General features: G+C 40.6%; 1 protein-coding gene across 12 annotated transcripts in view; it reads left to right on the forward strand.

The window, feature by feature from the left end:
- LOC119024272 (pleckstrin homology domain-containing family A member 5-like) overlaps positions 1-14,139 on the forward strand; it is an 85,641-nt gene that overhangs the window by 2,856 nt on the left and 68,646 nt on the right. The window lies entirely within an intron of this gene.

Genomic DNA, 14,139 nt, shown 5'->3' on the forward strand with positions numbered 1-14,139 from the left:
TTCCACTGTGCATGTCACCATCATTATGACACTTATTTATGACCATTGGTTTCATCACCTCAAATGAATGAAGCCACATTCAAAGGCTGCCTTAATCCCTGAAAACAACTGTGTAATACAAGTAAATATTGCATGGTCATAAATTTGGAACCTTTACTCCCTATTTGCTCAGTGGAAGCCTATCGCAAAAGTTAATGATTACAAAGGAACATTGTGCAAATACTAGACAGACATGGGCAAAGTGTGGTTGTTGTCTTCTTGAGAGCTAATTTTATTCATTCAGACTCACCGTGCTCAGAGCTGAGCCTACTTGGAGAGTTGTGCTTAAAGTGTTATGTTGTTCTTTTAACAGTTAATAAGATAATGCTGTTATCCTCCCAGTTTGAGTTTATATGGTCTACATTTCAAAATGACACTTGTCTTAAGTAGATGCTGGAAAATAATCCTACCTATACATGCCAACAGAGGGTATTACATGCTTATCTAAGTCTTTTCCATTGATTTTGTTTGAACATCTTATCCCCAGTTTGCTCATTTGTTTGTGTTGTGTGGGCTGGAGAAAATGTGATATATCATCCATGTCTATGAAAACATGTTATTTTTTCTTAGTGTGTGCCCCTCTGTGTTTGAAGACCAGAGTCTACATAAGCTACATTCATAGTTTGCTATGTCATAAAGCTGCTGAACTACACTATATTTCACATTTTCTTCCCTTTCTTCCGTGGTAGCCTGATGCATGCTGCTAATGAAAAGAGATCTTAACCACTGTCATTCAGTCAGCACTGATTCATCGTCTGTCCTCAGAATGTTTTTAATCCAAGCATATGAGTTGAAATATTTTGTTATTTTGAATGTCCTACTAAAAAACTGCTCTCACACAGCAGGTGTTGGTATTCTACAGATGGATTTCTCTGCCAAAATACAAGAATGGCTCTGTGTGATTGAAGACACTGCAATACACTGGCTACGAATTTAGGATATTATGCCTTATTATCCTCACCGAATCCCCTCTCCGTCTTTGACTTCCTCATGAATTTGAGGCGCTTCATGTGGCAGGTTGCCAGGCAGTCTGACTGAAAGGCAGTAATTTTATATTCAAGTATTTTATCACAGCTTCTCAGTGCAAAACAGACTTGGAGACCACATTCATTAGTTGATCACTGTGATTCTGGCACAGTTCAATGACATGGTAATTTGTTCTGTAAAAAAAAGTTCCAAAACCAATCATGCGGTCTCCTGCAAGTAGTGCAGACTGAATTTTGGAAGTGAGAAACCATTTGTTTTCTCTAGTACCTATATTTTAGACACATTTTTAAGTTGTGAGACAAGTTCATACTTGTATTGAAGGAGTAATTTGAATATGAATTCAAATGTTGTATGTTCTTATTAGCTGCAGATTAGTTTGTAGCTTTGTTTTAATCTTAACCATGTAGCTGTTTCCTCTTCACATTACGTAGGTGAGGTCAGTGCTATATGCAGGAAAAACAAGATAAACCTGCTGTACACAAGGTTTAGCTATAGTCTAGACGGTAGTGATTAAGGGAATATGTGTTTACACAATTTGACGCCTCCCTACCAAATAATAGTTGTGGCATCTGTCAATCCATCCATTGTATTAAATTTTAGTGGCAAAAGGTCAATATCACTGTGACCTGACAAACACCTTTTGTGGACCCCATATAAGGGAAATACCAATATGTTTATACAGAAACTGATTATTAGTAATAAAGTAGACGAATAACTGATATTTGCGCGCAAAGATACATTTGCCGTAAAAAAAGAAAATTTAGTGTCAAAATGTATAATAGCCACAAGTACAATTTACTCAAGTACTGTACTTACTTACAATTTTGCAGAGCTTTACTTGAGTATTTCTATTTTCTATTTCTTTTTACTATTATATTTATTTGATAGCTTTAGTTACTAGTTATTTTGCAGATTCAGATTAGTCAGTGTTTACAGGCACTTGATGTGTAACTGCTCCAAAAGATGGTTTTGTGAGTTGTACATAGAGTTGCATGATTGGTCTATTCCTCCCCAGTATGCTAATTATGACAGAATTTCACACAAATGTGTAATAGGATAAGATAATGTAGTGATGATGTTAACTTCAACATCATGGAATGCAAAATGCACTTTTCTGGCCACTATTCAGTGCTGTAAGTCTGTAACAGAAGGAGGGATTATGACCATATTTCACATTTGGCAGCCCACCTTCACCGTGGTGTGTGTGTGTGTGTGTCCGTGTGCATGTGTGTGAGTGAGTGAGGCATCCGTATTTTACAGTGTTCTCTCATAATCAGCTTTATTGGCCAAGCATGTGAACACATGCAGTCTGACTTTTGTGTCCCACAATGAACTTACCCACAAATAGACATACAGCTGCTGTAGTTCACCACAGACTAGCTGATTTTGCTGATATTGAGCTTCAGGTGATTGTCAATGAACCATGTGATGTGAGGCTCTCTATCTGTCCTCTGTACTCTATAAAGATAGTCTCCAACTGAAGACCGCATGTTTCTCACTGGAAATTATTTACTGGAATCATGCATGTCAGTGTGTTAATAACCTCTATCTCACATGGACCCATGCTTATTATATTACCTGTTAAATTCCTTCACTACATATATAATATGCATCTGGACAGACATTAATGTAAACTGCAACTTGACTTGTGCGCATAGGCAAACATCCACAAGGCTGTAATGCTAGTTTTACCACGAATGTTACATTTATTATTGAATCATTTGTTTAATATGTGCTACCTCAGCTGAAATGTAATGTTAGGTGGTATGGTTACAGAAATTGAAAATCTCCCTCAGTTATCTTAACAGCAATAGTAAGCCCTATTGATTATCTGAAAAGTGAAGTAGACAATTTATAGCAACCATGTTTTAGCTGATGCACCATTGCTCCACAGAGGACCCATGGTTTTATTTGTTAGTCTGCAAAGAAGAAGGTGTCACCTGTAATTACAAGTCACGATTAAAGGAAAACCTCAAACAAAAAAATGGCATCAGCTGACTGAATTTAGCCACAAATTAAAGGGCAACAGCATATCCCCTTGTTTTAGCCTTGATCTTACCAGCAAAGTGACTAAAATGACTTATGTCTGTGTAGTGCGAAAACTTTTAAAGCAACGGGATGGATCATTCTGTGGCATTCATTTGTACAGGATATTGTGAATTTAGCATGTGTCCATGCCAAAAACACACACCGCAGTTCAATAGATTACCTTATTCTTTCCCCCATTAGTGTCCCTCAATCCTCTCTTAACCTCCTTCCCCTCTGTCACTCGTTAGTGCTGCATGTCACTTGCCTCTAATGCCTGTCATTTATATTTGAAGACTGCATGAAGATGACTAACTTGAAGCTGGAGGCTCAAGCTTGAGCTCTAAATGAGATTTTCTTCTCATATTCTTCATGTAAAAAATGTTATGTGTAGTGCCTTTACATTCTATATTGTCTGCTTATTGGGTAGACAATACTGTTTGGAAAGTGGAAATGGAGATAATTGGTCTACATTTGACTGAGGCTATCACAGCCTGGCTTGTTTGGACCACTTAAGCAAGACACATCCTCCCAGAATGTTTACTGGTTCCTCTTTATTGTTTCACACTTAAACTGTAGTTATGTATGTATTTGTGTATTTAGGCTGGCCGCATGTACTGATAAACAAGTCAGTGATCAATTTGTCAGTCCTAATTGATGACGGTGTATCTCAGACATACTTAAACTTGAGTAACTGGGCTACATAAAACCTTGCCTATTAATTCTAACATGACTCATCGTTTTGACTGAGAGACATGTTGACAGGTTTATGCGATAACTGTCTTGGACCGTACTTGGGGCATTTTGAGGCTTTATGTGAGGCTGCCAATAAAATCCTCTGAAAACTATCCAAGACCATTAGTCTGATGACAGCTGGATAAGTCTATTCCTTATGTTTGACAGAAGGTGATCATTACTATGTCTTCAATGTTGTTAAGTTTAGCTAGTTATGGGTTGTATTTATGCATTGTAAACATGGGGCAAATAGATTAACCAGCAAATCAGCATCCTCCGCTTGTTCACAGGCTCTGGATTATTGATTCATTTATGTGACTCGAGGCTTTTTTGAGCCTGTGAAAGGATCTGGCCCATTCACATGCTGGCTGTGTGGCTTGGCTGTTACCATCGGGTGACACAGTGTGAGCATCAAGGAGCAGATTGTGCTGACGTAGGCTGTCTTCTGACGGGATGTGTTCAGGAGGATGGAAGGTGCAGATTGTTGGTGTGATAGCATAGACAAGAGGCATGGCCCATCCCGGGATTTGATTATTTCATGGTACAGTGAGTTTTGAATGAGTGAAGGTCAGTGCAGATGTTAATTGAATCAGTCATGCTTACTGCTCTCCTCAGACTGGGCAGTCTCTTCTGGGTGTCTCTGTTGTTAGCAGGTGGCCCGATGCCAACATGTCTTTCCAGTTTTGGGAACCATGTGTCAACTGGCTGGTGCTTGCTCCCCCACCAGCAAAGAATGAGATCATGAGGAGGTGTAAATCTGCAAACTATTTGCCTGTGAATTTCATTCACAGGCAGACGTGTATTACTAACATCAGTTTGTTGTGACGGTTTTGTTTCCAAGTCAGATGAGACTGCAAGCTGTGAATAATGCTCCTTTTGTTAAGATGCTACAGTTAAAGACTTCAGTTTCAATGCCATTCAATTTTTCTTTTCAAATGTGCTTGTTTGTTTTTCCACATAACCATCACACACACACACGCACACACATGCACACACACACACACACACACACTCAGCATCATTATCGATACTGAGTGTGTGCCCATCTGCTGTGGCTCATTGAGGAGAGAGTAACGGGTCAATAGCACCCACCCATTATACCTAATATATTCAAGATTTTAAGCTAGTGGCTTTTGGCCCTGGCCTCCAATGCTTAACTTGGCAATAAATCAGAGAACACTGAACTCCATCCATCTATCCAATCTGCTGCATTCGTCCTCCAACAGTTGAAACAGTATAATCCAAATGTCAGAGTAACCAACACCTTCTTCTTAGGTTACCCATCTGCTGCTTTGTACCCTGTCTTGAGATTGAACTACACTTCTGTGCAAAGATCTGCTCTCTGATACAAAGATGTTTTGCACACATGCAAAAAACTGTATGTTGCAGAGGCTCTGTGCAGGATACTACAGGGAGAGTCGAGCCACCGGACATTTTATGTTCAGGATATATTATCTATGTTCCTCTCTCGGGTCTTCTAATAAATTCTAAAGCCACCCGGAGTGCAGTATCTGCTCAGTTTGTTTTTGTTTGTGACGTAAACAGCGTTTTGATGAGACTGTGCCATCTGGCAGATTTTTGCTTTCCATTTTATCTCTGTAGCACATAATCCCACATTTTAACTTAAGCCTCATTTTGAACAAGATGGGGGAGACATAATTTGGGCAATTGAACCAGCATTTTTTGTCAAAATGTTTGTCTGGCTCCTAATGAGAGGTCTTGAAGGCTTTTCAGTAATATGTATCAGGATAAATGTGGTGAGGAAGTCAGTTTGGCTGGCACAAAAGGCTTAATATTTTAGTCAAGGAGTGATGACCCTAATTAGGAGTTTGTTGCCTCATCGATGCAGAAAGTGTTTACAGCAATTATGTTTATGAATAGACAGGTGCAGATCTCCTGCCAGCACCCTCGGTTGTTTGCTATTCTTGTCTCATTTTAATCTGTCTGGAAAAGGAGGGGAAAAACCTATCTGCAGAAGCCAATGCTAATTACGGTAGGTTACACAATGAGATATCTGACATCTTGTTTTGAGGCTAATGAGTGAGGCTCAAACAGCTGACCCCCACAGTGCAAGAGTCTTGCTTGATTGCTGCCTAGTTGTTTATGTTTTGTTTGGTGACATTTTGTCTGCATCCTGTGAGGGCAATTTGCCGCTTCAGGATCATCATCAGTGCAAAGTGCAACATAAAATATAAATATTGTACTAGCCTTCTCAGCAACCACCACTTTCATTAGACTGCTCACTTCTGCTGCTGCATAATTCATCACTCAGAACAGAGGAAGGCATGTCAATTGAAATTTGGCCAAGTATAACAGAAATCTCTCTGGTGGATCTCTGTTTAGCTGTTGGCTCATTTTGTGGTTTGAAAGCCCACTCACTGGCTGACTGCACATTTAAACACAGCATCGGGTTACAGTGAATGATATTCAGTTGTGGTAATTATCTCTCAAAGACAAATAATCAAATTCTCCTTTTTGATTACCGTGTGGTTTCTTACTGATAACCTATTAGAGCCTCTGTTTGTCATTATGAGCCTGCAATATCAGTGGAGACAAGCTGTGAACTCAACACTGACTTATTATCACTTTCAGGTTGACATGGTGAACTTGCTAATAGTTGACTTAGCCAAGGAGGATATGTTTTCACCCATCTGAGTTTGTTTGTATCGCTGCTCTCGTCTTGCATCTTCCCTTTTTGAGCTTTATCTCTGCATATGTAGCTCCTTGCGACACTGACACTTAAGGGCATCAGTAAAATGAGGCACCTTATCAGAGATCTGAAGAATGGATTAACATGTTGTAGACTTCAAGCATAGGGGATATTCATGAGTGACATCTGCATAAGTGAGGAAAAATCCCCAATGCTAGGGGACAATCGGAGGACTGAGCTCACACTGATTCTTATTTCCACTGATGTGGGTTTGCAGTGGTTTTGTCTGTAGCTTCACCTAGAATGTAGGAAGATTTTAGAGTTGAGGTCTTAATCTTTTAGGGCAAACACAAGGGGAGTCCCTATGAACCCTCCATAACTGTCAGTTATAACACACAGTTATGGCAGACTTTAAGGGCTCTCCTTTCCCTTCAGGGAATAATCCAAGCTTTTATCTGTGAGCAAAGCCTTATATCAGACGTGATTATATAACCCTGAAAATCCTGTCACAGTTGTGACAATGTGAGACAGGTGACCAAGTGTTTTGACTCAGCATGGAATTGAATACAGGAGAGGGCTGTATATTACATCATTTTGGCCTCCACATAAAGGCTTATTAAACTTTATCAGGCAAAATATTGGCTTTATAGTTAGTGCCCGCTCCGGTGCGTCAAATCAAGCTTCGACCAATCAGTGTGTTTGTTTCAGTTACACGGTGATTAACTGCTCTCTGCTTCCCAAACTTTACATTTGGTTGCAGCTGCAGGCCGGATCATTGTGACTGCACAGTTAATCCTCAATGTAATGTGCCTCCATTTTCTATGTAGGAATCAATTATTTTTATGCTTTTAAGGATGGCTCTAATCAATATTTGAATGTTAAACCACTGTTTTAAATCATGGAGCACTGGAATATTCTCTCTGCAACTCTGCCAGGTCCACCAGTGGCTCATTACAAGTTACAGTTTTATGTAAAAACACACATGAATTTTCAGTTCTTCAGTGCAAGATGCTAGATGCAGCTGTCACACGAGATTGAAGTTGTGCAGGAAACCATGACCAGAATATTTTAATTTCATGGAATGGCTATACATTCCCAAAAGATGTGATTCAGCATAAGTATCACATATCTTCAGAGACATTCGGGACCAAGCAAAAACAGTCATTGCTGAAACTAACATGAAACCTAATCAAACCTAATGAACCACATCCTGTGCATGGTTGCTGCTCACAAATGTTCCTCATTTTGCATTTTCTTTCAATTAAATCAGTAGCAGCCATCCACTCTCCCACATATATGCCTCTTCCTTTGTGTGTGTTCTGGCTGGTAGCACCTTGAAGTACTTTAAGAGATTTATTATAGCGTCAACACAGAGCCAGTTTCTTTCATTTGTTTTGCTGGAGCTTCAACCAATTCCAGCATACACTGGGAGAGAGGCACCGTGCACACTGGACAGCTGCTGCACAGAGACTTATGGCCTAATTCACACCTATGAGCAAATTAGTTTTCACCTAGCCTGCGTGTCTTGCATGTTGGAGGGAACTTGAGCACTGACACACAAAGACACAAAGACAGCATGAAACTTCTTAAGAAACCATAAACAGAACTGTAGAAGATGAATGACAGTTTAAATGTACATTTTTGTCTTTGGAAAATTGCCATTATAGAAGAAAACTTGCACTTTGAAGTGTTATATGATCAAGCTCTTTAGGATATTCCACTCTGTCTTGTGTTATGCTAATCTTTGCTTCCACCTAATCCACTTTTATTATACACTGATTTAAATGCACAATATGAAATTGCTGCTGCTCGGATTCTCCCCATCAGAAAAAATAGATCTTAGCAGAGTGCTGTGTGGGGAGGGCTGTGTGGAGTAGAAGGGGACACACATAACTGCTCCTCAGCTGGTAACAGCCGGCCAGCTCTTAGGAGGAATTACACTGATTTGTGTTCTGGTCCGGAGCTATTTACCGACAAGAGCTTTTTTCTTTATCTTCACTCCCATTTATCAACCTGGCTGCAGCAGTGGGTGTATGTGTACTGTAATGTTGACTGTTGACTGGGGCTGGGCAGGAAATCTTACTTTACTATATGATAGTGACGTTGCAGAGAGGAGAGGGGGTAAAAGAAGAGAAACTGGAGTCTGTGGTGAGTGCTAAGTGTAGTGATTGACCTAAAACACACAGATACACTCACCATCTGCGTTTTAGAATAATGTCAGTGCACAACTCAACAAAATATATAATAAAGGTCTTGTTGTTTTCAGACATGTTAATTTAGAATTCTTACATTTTAAATCTTTAACATAAAAGAGTGATAGATAATGGATCTTCAATTTTGAACTTTCAACTTAACCATAATCATAAAGGCCATTTGCAGTGTCTAGTGGTATGTTTGTAAAGAAGTAAGATGTTCGTTCCTGTACACTAGCGTTAATAAATGGCACATCAGGGACAATGTCTTATTCAAACTGTAAAGCTCAGAGAGAGTGTTTACTCGCCCCCTTGGCAGGAGGAGGCTCTGATGGCTGTGGCTGCTGACTCACTAACTCTGTCAGTGCTCGGCACTCATGCATTTCACTTGTGTGTGTAATGTGATTTAAGAGGGAAACCAGTGGACCTGGATCTGCTGTACATCATCCCCGTCTCGAGCTCCATAACTCTCTGTTCTGAGGCTGGGTGCTGACTGGGAGACAGACAGGCTTTGAGCAGTTCAGACTGCTCTCACGCGTTTCAGTCTCTGTGGGGTCTCTGCCATCTGGCTAGCACTGGAAGAAAAGTGTGTATGTGTTTTGGTGTTTGGATGCTCTGTGTGTGAACATATGTGTAAGAGATCCTCTGATGTCGGTGGCTGCCCCAGGTGCTGATTAAGGCAGTTTCCCAGCGAAAATCCACATCAGACCAAGTAATGCTCTGCTGTTGTGAATAATATTCTTGGCTACCTATCCCTGAGTTTTAAATTGCATTTGCTGTTTACAAATTGTGTGCAATCATTTTATCTTTTCAGAACGATTCCTTTCTCGAGATTGAAAACTAAAGGCGTGCCTGCTTTTAATAGGATCAAAAGATTCCTTGTCTACAGTGCTTCTCATTGCCATCAGTAAGACGGCGACAGCTCTCTGGGTGTAATCTGATACCAGACTTTCTGACTGTCAGAGTATGTACAAGCCTTAATGATTATCATCATTTTACAAAATGCACTTTTTCTTGAATCTCAAACTCTGCAATGATTAACATCCAGCACTAAAGAATAGGAATATGAATCTTCGGCTATATATGTTGATTGAATGAATGTAGGCCTATCTCTTGGATTTAGTAGTGGAGCACACAGCCTACAGTAATTCTTTGGCCCTAAAGCCTCTTAGTTGTGTGGTGTCTTTGATTTAATGCTGATAGAGCTGTTGAACTTGAGTAATCCCTGCAGTAATCTGCAATGAGCCACGCTTTGCTGATGTTGTACCAGGTTCAGTCCTTGGACAGCTGCTTGGGGTCAGCTATTATTTTCCTTACATTATCAGATCTACATAGGGAAACCTAGTATAACAACCTTGTCACAATTATTTCAGATTTCTTAGGGAACTCCTTTGCTTTCCATCAATACTAATCTGCGTACCTTTGTCTGTTCTCCACATTGTTGGCGATATGGCCTGAAAACGGTATCATCATATCTTTAGGCTGTATATATCACTATTTTGAAATCTCCTCTAAATATGATATAAAACGGTGAGGTATTAGATACAAAATCATCAGTAATGTGGATATATTAACTGAGGGTGGTTAAAGATAAGTACTAGAACAAGTAAAACAGTGGTGGATATAGAACATTTCATCACTTGACTGTATTACAGCCTTCAAAACCAGGGAAAGCCAAAACTGTAACAATTTCCAAAATTCAAGACGGTATATATTCTCATGTCATTTTGAGATGATATTGTTTTATTGCCAGGACCAAGGAGAGAGGGATAACAAGTCAGAGAGGCACAAATGAGAACGTTTTTGCTAGATATAATCTTAAGCCATATGTGAGACGGACTCGAGTGTCTTCGAGTTTCTCTGCCCTGATCTTATGTCAAATGTTCTACATCCAGCCCGACTGACTTCTTTTAAAGGGCCTGTTTAGTTGAGGAACTTAGTATTGCTTGAAGCTGCTTAGGGCGAGATCCAGTAGAAACAAAACAAGAGCTGATCAGCACTTGTGCAGTTAGACACCAACTCCTATTTGCTGACAAAATCCCTTTACTTTGATTTAATGATACCTGTTCTGTGATGTAGGTGATGGTTATCTCTTAAGCTCGTAAAATGATACATCTGTCATGTCATGCCATGGCAAAGCATTTACCTACTGGCTTTATCTTGTTCCTTCTCCCTCCGTCTCTCTTGTCTTTCTACCTCAGTCCAGTGGACAGTGCACGGCCCAGTTGTTTTCCAGATGGTCGATGGTGATTAGGCGGCTTTTGGAAGCTGCCACTCTGCCCAAATGTTCTACAGCTGTGAGCTCTTGGAGCACCATGTTAAAATGTCCACAGAGGGCTTTGGAAACAGCCGACTGTTTCCTGAAACAAATTGTTACAAATTCAGCCTCTGAATTTGTCTTTATCCACATCCAAACAGGCAGTCAGCGCTCTCCTTTTTTTCAACAACTGCAAAGCATAAAGAGAATCCGAGCTTCTGTTTTCATGGTGATCGCACCTTCATGAAAAGGCTTCACTAAAATATTGCGGTGTATCTCCTTTTCACACTCCCCCAGAGGATTGAATAAAGGGTGTAGTGCTATATTGATGTGCAGGTTGACGCCAAGTTTTCAATTTAGCAGCAGTGGTGGAGGGATTAATATCACACCCTCCTGGTCCTGTGGCTTCGGCTTATCCTCGCTCTTCTCTGTCCTGGCAGCAGTGTCAGCTGCTCTCCTCCCCCTGTAGACCTGACGTTTCTCACAATTGTCCATTCCCAACACATGCCGTTTTGGCTAGACACATTGTACGCTCCCAGCAGGACATGTTTATTTCTATAAATCTTCTTTAAGTTTATAATCCTCACACAATTGTTGTCTGTGTATATTGGCCCTCGTTGGACTTTTGTGGCCCTCTGAGGTTTTCTTGCTCATGAGAACAGAGAACAGTGAATGTCAAGAATTGGTAAGAAATAGCTGTCTGTCCATTATGAACATTCAGTAGCCCTCACCTTATCTCTAATTACCGGATGACATCTAGGAGAAATTGGATGCATCTTTAGTGCTGGCACTTGTAGAAACCATTCATCTAAAAAAGTCCTTATGTAATATCATAACTGTGTGAAGGACTTCCATGGTTATTCCCGGCAAACATCAACCCAAACTGAAACTGCTTTTTACCGCCACTTATCGGGGCTCTTGCATGTCTGTGTGCACAGAGTTTAGTGCAAGGCCCATCATGACTAGAGTGTGCTGTAAATTCAGCTGCTAGATGGGACACTTGACAGATATAAATAGTACTCAGGTCAGCACAAATGCTTCAAATAGCACCAAGTTCTCTGAGGTGCACTAGCACCATCAGACCCATCAGATTAGAGAGAGGAGAGATATTTCAAACTTAATTGCAACAAAAAATACACTCACTGACATTATACTGTAGTTGTAGTCATGTAGCAATGCTCAGTTGCTTGCTGGGGATTTGCTCCTCTGTCTGGGCACAGGGAGGAATGAATGGTGGCAGTGACTGGATAACACACAGCATTTGTTGCTCAACTATTGGGTAGTGACTCCTCTGCTGTCAGAGTCCTCTCCCACGCTCTGTCCTAGGATCAGGCCGTCACTGCTTGAACAAATATTTGAACTCCGTGCCAAGTCTCTCACTGAGTAATGTATACCTGCTGTGATTGATATTGTACAATTGTGTCTCACGCTAGCTGAATGCCATCACTACAGTTACCGCAAGAAGAATGTGCCATAGTGTGTATCCATTTGTAAAGAGGGACAGCAATTTTACCATGTTTTCTGTGACTCTAATCAAACTACTTGTGCAGTAAAAACTAAACCCTGGAAAGAACAAACAGCTAAATGTGCATCCCTTGATCTAAATTGGTGCCTTGAGGGCACCCTGCTTCCCGGAGTCCGTCTGAGGTCAGGTGATTCACAGATAGCTGAGGAGAATGGCTACTGTAGCCTAAGCCCAACCTCTCACTTCGGATGTTTGTCAGGATCGGAGGTAGCCTGTTCACAGCATTTTAGGAGGTTGTTTTTCCATCTCGCCCTCATTGTCAGAATTGCTTAGGCTGAAGTGGATTTGTAAACAACCTCTTTAAAAGAAATTCTATATGTTCTTGTCTAGTCAAGTCACATCAAAGTTTACTATTGCCCAAAATCCAAAAGCAGGACTAGAAGAATGTTCATAGATTGAAAATAGCATTAAACAACATTACACACAAACATGTAAAGAAGTTAAATAAATTACATAAGAAACATGAAGAAGGAATAATTTTTAAATGATACACCATTTATTTGTACTTGTTCTGTGGTAAGATATTCCATTCCATATTTGTCTCTTACAATACAACAGTAACGAGCTGCAATAAAAAAATGTACAGAAATGTACAGGAGTGAGACAACCCATATATGAAAACACCCCTTTGTGCAGTATATACACACACAAAAAAGTAAAACGTACAGTAATTGTATGTAATGATCTTTATATTAATGTTCTAGCTACCTTTCATGAGCATTTGAAACCCTGTATTTGTTACATTAGTTTTGTTGGGTTACTGCACTCTGCAGTCTGCAGTAATGTATGTGGTGCACGTGATGGCAGCCCTCAGCATTCAAACAATGCATGGCCCTACTCATCCAAACATCACTCCACCTTGCCATTTGTGGTTAAAAACTTCATAGATTACCTTTAAGGAGAAGGTGAAATAGAATCAATCTGTCCCTCCTCTCATGCTGCATATCAGCTCTGTGCAGCCTGCTTTCAGTTTCAGTAAGAGGGTGTTTGAGAGTGAGAGAGATGAGGTACACAGTGGAGTAAGCTGACAGGGGCTTCATAACTGTAGTAATGGTTGCACCACATAGTGATCCATCAGGCTAATCAGCTGTCAGCCCTCTGCAATGTGTTCCTGCCGCAGTAGGGATGAATGTCTTTGGAAGTCAAGAGCCTGGTTTAAATATCAGCACTACTTGCTCAAGGATAAATGCAGCCTTCCCACCTCTGTGCTGCTATTCACAAACTGATGTGTGCAGGCATTCCTCCTCCTCTCTGGATGAGAGGCAGCCTGCTGTTTTTCCCCTGAAAGACCTCTGCTGGTGGTTCAGATAAATGCACCCTCGACTCTGACTGTGATGTTATGATTGCGATGTCTCTGCCTCTGTGTCTTCGTCTTGTGTCAGGTAGCTGGATTTAGCCAGACCATTTTCAACACGTCTTCCCCGTGTGACAGCTTTATTGCTACCTGCCACAGCTCTGATGACGGCCCTTATTGAGTGTGTGGGTGGTATGGTGTGTGTATGCAGGGGTGGGAAAAATAAACTGGTATAAATGTCACAATGGCAGAGCGGCGAGCTATGATATGGATCTGATTTGTACTTTTTGCACCGACATAAGATGGACTCCAGCCCAGCTCACTGTGTGGTAATAGTGCAGATGTCAAGATGTAATGCTGTTTTTATAGGATATTAAAACAAGCGCATGTACTGCATTTGGATCATTGTCTTAAATGAAAGGGATCATTTTGTTA

This window comes from Acanthopagrus latus, chromosome 8 (genome assembly GCF_904848185.1).
Source record: "Acanthopagrus latus isolate v.2019 chromosome 8, fAcaLat1.1, whole genome shotgun sequence".
In the NCBI taxonomy this organism is placed as follows: domain Eukaryota; kingdom Metazoa; phylum Chordata; class Actinopteri; order Spariformes; family Sparidae; genus Acanthopagrus; species Acanthopagrus latus.